Consider the following 5227-nt stretch of genomic DNA (forward strand, 5'->3'; position numbering starts at 1 on the left):
AAACATTACTTTGAGCAGTTTTCATTAACAAAAACACACTTGTATACTGAATGCATTCAGATAGCAAGGAAAATGACAGTGTCACTCAGTAGTGATCAGAGGAGTTTCTCTGAGTGTAAGGAGTGAGGATGGGTGTTTCCTTATCAGAAAGTAGACGGAAAATACTACGACTGAGCTGTTTCAACTCCGGAACTGGAGAGGGGCAGGGTGCATACATGGTGGTGGTGTAGGAGGGCTAATCATAAAATCAAAATGTCAGTGCTAGAAATAATCTTAAAACTCATCTGGCTCAGTTGTTGTTTGTTGTGCGTGTGTTTTGTATTCCAACTCGTGATACCTCTATGTGTGTCAGAGTAGTACTAGGTCCCATAGATTTTTCATTGTGTTTCATGTATGTAATTTTTTTTTAATGAAAATATACATAGCAAAACAACACCAATTCAATGACCTCACCGCATTGATAACACTCTAATTATAAAACCATTCTTGCCCCTTTTCTAAGATATTCTTCCTCCTTTAGTATAAACTCACTGCCCCCCTAAAGCTCTTATCTAATCTTTCTAGTTGCGATTGTCAATTTTATCTCACAGAGATAAGTCTTTAAAAAAGCACTATGTTCAAGGCAACCATTCTTTATGAATTAAATGAAATGAAGGTTGAGTTTTAAGACTTCAGGGGATTATTTTAAAGAATATCTTAGGACAATGGCGTCATCTAGCCTCTATGGCTCCAGAAAATCAGGATTCTATGAGAATTTGAAATTCTGATTTGTATTTTCCCTCCTTTTTTGGGGGTGGGTGGGGGTGGGGGTGTCATCTGACATTTAATGATGATGTTTTAAAACCTACAATTGTTTTTACACCTTTTCTCTTCACCCCTGCACTTTCTGTCTTAAAATGACAGGGAAAAAAAGCCAAGAAATCACAGGTTCAATGGTTTAAAATATTTACTTTTCAGTTCCCATTTGCAGCACCCAATATTCCTTTGAAATAACAGACTTGGCAAAAGCCAGCAATAAATTTCAGGCCTCCAGAGTTTAGAAGTTCAGATTCTCTGAGCATTCTCTGCTGCAGTGGTACTTGCAGAATTGGTCATTCCTAGTTGAGGTACTTTATGTACCAGTGAAGAAAATCAACCTCCAAAGGGGAAGAACAAAATTCACTCCTCAAAACCCAACAGACAGATCTAGCTGAGATCTAGCCTCTCATCACATCTTTTTATGGTCGAGCAAGAGAGAACAAAACCTAAGCTGAGTTAGAAAAACCAAGACAGCGATGGCTACAAAGGGAGTGACAAGAAACAACTGAGATACTCTCACCCACCACACTTTACAGAAAAAATGTCCACAAAATAAAACTGCTAGATTTACAAAATCCCTTCGTCCAAGGGTGAGAGGCAGGAAGCGGAGGTGGGAGGGTAAATGACATAGGAAGAAAAATATTTAAATCAGTCTAGGTACAGGGCTCCACAAATGCTAGAAAATAGCTACAGGAAAACCTGTAGTATTTACAGACTCAACTGTGTTAAAAACCCACATGCTGGTATCAGCAAGATTCTAAGTACACCAGAAACAAAACCCCAATTCCTCAAGAAGAGAATATGCAAACGGCCCTTGCCAGAGTGGGTCCCGCCTTCCCTGGGTAGAGGGAGAGCTGAACAGGAAGAGCTGACACAGCCCCTGGAGAAACAGGTGAAGTCAATGGCCTGGAGTAGCCCACCCAGCCCCTGGAGAAACAGGTGAAGTCAGTGGCCTATAGCAGCCTTCAGTGTAGCAGGAGATAGATGTGGTGAGGGGAACGTCTCTCTGTAGGTAGACCGTCTTGTGGAAGAGTCTGTTAAGAAGACCACTAAAGAGAAGAGGTGCAACTGAAAAAGGTATGCTTTGCCAGGGGTCTTTACTTCTCTGGCACTAATAATGAATAAAGGAAAGAGGCTGGAGAAGAGGTAACCACTGATAATGTATAAGGACTGCATTGCTGTGAGGAAAGCCAAGAGTAAACCAAATCTCAAGTAGTAAGGCCAATTCCTTTCTATAACAACCGCTGCTGCAGCTCCATTCAAAGCAGTGTAGTGAATACAGGAGGGACATATGCAAGAGACTAACCATCTGACCAGCAAGATGGATGGGAAAGAGACTCCCAAACATTCCCTGGAAAAGGAAAAGAGCCTGCAGCGAAAGGTTGAAAAGTATATCAGCAATTCTTTTGCTGAAACTAGAGAATGGTTGCTTTTTTCCTGATACTTCAAATGCCAGATCAGCTATGTCTTGGAACCCAATGGCATTGACAACTTTGCTAAGCACAAACAGGGGGAGCGCCCAAAGAACACTAAAAATTGATGTGAGGAAGAATTCCAGCCAAGACCAAACCGTCCCATGTAGTGATGGATCACCAATAATTTTGCTGTAATAGACTGAAGTATAGGAATAAATATTCGATAAAACAAGAGGAAACTAAGCCAGAATACTCCTCCATTCCAAGCGCAGCACTAGAAAATTCTACTAAAAATACAGGGATCACGCTCTAATTTCTGCTCTATATTCTGGGTTCTCCTCTGAGCCAGGGCACTACTTGCCCTTCTTTGAAGCTGTTCTACCCTCTTATTATTTTTTTTTTTTTCGTTCTACCCTCTTTTGCTGTATTTGAGCATCCAGCTTTGAGATGGTACAGATACCCCAGCTGGAGTCCTTTATTTCTCTGGCAAGGTCCTGAAGAAAGGTTTTGACGCTGTCTGCCATCCCATCTCTTCACCATGCAAACTATCAACTACACGGAGAGAGAGAAGCACCACAAAACCTCTCATCATGAAAGGTCTTACAGCTCTAGCCCAGGAGACTCCACCAGCTCCCTTGGCTCCTCAGTGCTTGGCTGCCGTTTCCGCCTGAGAACTCTCAGGCCAGGGTCTCTGCGGCCTCACTGGGCATGCCCAGGCCACACATGGTCACATTTTTCCCCTCTTTTGATCAGAAATGTTCTATACAGTCTTTGATCAAAATTGGCTGTTGCTCTTAATCTCTGTGGAGACATTGTCTTCTTTGAGAATCTGAGAACCATAACCATTTCTTTGCAAAATACACACAATTCTAAGTATTGTTACAAATTTAGGGGACAGTTTTCCATAATTTATTCATGGATTCTAAACCTATTATTGTCTAGTCCATTCTGACTCATCGCAACCTTATGGTGGTGGTGGTTATGTGCCATGGAATTGGTTCTGACTCATAGCGACCCTGTACAGGGTTTCTGAGGCTGTAAATCTTTACGGGAGCAGAAAGTCTCATCTTTCTCTCTCAGAACTGCTGGTACTTTCGAACTGCTGACCCTGAGGTTAGCAGCCCAATTCGTAACCACTACGCTACCAGAGCTCCTATCACAACCTTATAGGTCCCATGAAAAATAACTGCACTAGGTGCCTTAAACTATTTATACTTTAAAACAATACAAAACAAAAGACAGTTGTAGGGGGGAAAGACCCCAAATTCAAACATCTTATATAGAAAGAACCTCCTTTATTAAGCCTTAGACAAGACAAAGATATTCATCTGGATGAGGGAAACCATCAGCAAGAGGGCAAGATGGAATCCAAATGAATTCATGACCACGGGGCTAATTATAGATGAAGAAAACCAGAGGAAAGCATAACAAAATCTTGAATGTGGCAGACTAATTCATCCACTGTTTCAGGCAGGACTACAGAAAAGGATTGTTTGGGATGCATACATAATTGCAGATTTAAAAGGTTTGCAGGACTGGTCCTGGGGCTTTGACCACCTGACGACATAGTTTTCTTGTCATTTTCATTTCTGTTGTGTTACTGCTTACTCATTCTTTTTGATTTTCCTCTTTTTAAAATTTTCATGTGCAGGTGTTATTTTTCTTTGAGGTGATCCTGTAATTTATTAAGTTTTTCCCCCTGCTTAAAGCAGCCTGTTTTATCTTGAAATCTACTTGACTTCCTTGCCGTCTGGAAGTTCTATATCTACACTATTCCCTCTTTTTGCTTTGTAGATGACTTCATTATACATCGATACTTCTGGTTTCCTACTTTCAGTCTTGTAGGTTTGTTTTACTTTCAATACTCCTATATCTAGATTGAGTTCTGGGTGATTTTGTCATGAGTGATATCTCAGATTGCTGTCTGCTCTTATTGGTTTTCAGTCCAAAGAACACTCTTCATCATTATTTGCAAAGTTGGTCTGGTGATTATAAATTCCTTTAATTTCCATTATATCCTAAATTCACCCTTGTATTTGACGGACAAGATTGCTAGGTATATCATTCTTGGTTGGCAATTATTTTCAGAGTTTGGTATATGTCATTCTGTTGCCTTCTTGCCTGCATGGTTTCTGCTGAAGAATCAGAGTTTAGTCTTACTGGTTTTCCTTTGTAGGTAATTTTTCGTTTTTCCCTAGCTGCTCTCAGGATTCTTCCCTTGTCTTTGATTTTGGAAGTTTGACTATGATATGTCTTGGTGATTTTCTTTGGGGATCTTGTTTGTTTGGGGTTTGTTCAGTTTCTTGTATGCTTATATTCTCATTTTTCTTGACATTAGGGAAGTTTTCTTCCAACAACTCCTCAATAATTTTCTCTGTACTTGTGGCTTTCTGTTCTGGAATTCTGAACAGTTGTTCCTCTTCATGGTGTCCCACATAACTCTTAGGCTTTCTTTAGATATTTTCATTCTTTTTTCTGATGAAAAAATGTTCCATGTTCTTCTAGCATCTAGTATTGAGAGATTTCTTTTCAACCTCATTAATTCAGGCTTCCATTGCTTCACATCTACTTCTTTGCCTTCTCAATGTATTGTCCATTTCTGAGATTTTAATATTAATCTTCTGGATTTCCAATTGCAGGTTTTGTATTGCTTCACATTTTGCTTTTATCTTGTTTGACTGTTCTAGTGCTTTCCTAAATTCTAAAGTTTTTATTGTGTTCTCCTTGCTTTCCTCCATCTTTCTATCAGTCCTTTGATGGTACCTAATTATCATTCTTTTGAACTGTTTTCCAGTTAGATCTATTACCTTTTCTTCCTCAGAAATAATCTTATGGCCTTGCAGTTTGATCATTTGTTTGAGCCATTCTAACTTGCTTCTTCAGGTAAGCTAAAATTGTCTATTGTCTCTTGGGCATTGTGAGGTTGTCATATTTGTACAGTGATTCTGTATGTTTCTTCCATCTTTTTTTGCTTTGTTTGTTTTTTGTGTGAATTGAGTGATAGTTTACATAGG

The 5227-nt window shown here is 39.6% G+C and overlaps 1 pseudogene; it reads right to left on the reverse strand.

The window, feature by feature from the left end:
• Positions 1–1743: 1743 nt before the first annotated feature.
• Positions 1744–2763, reverse strand: LOC102811613 (annotated as a pseudogene).
• Positions 2764–5227: the final 2464 nt, after the last annotated feature.

The sequence above is a fragment of the Chrysochloris asiatica genome, unplaced genomic scaffold (genome assembly GCF_000296735.1).
Source record: "Chrysochloris asiatica unplaced genomic scaffold, ChrAsi1.0 scaffold00047, whole genome shotgun sequence".
Taxonomy (NCBI): Eukaryota; Metazoa; Chordata; class Mammalia; order Afrosoricida; family Chrysochloridae; genus Chrysochloris; species Chrysochloris asiatica.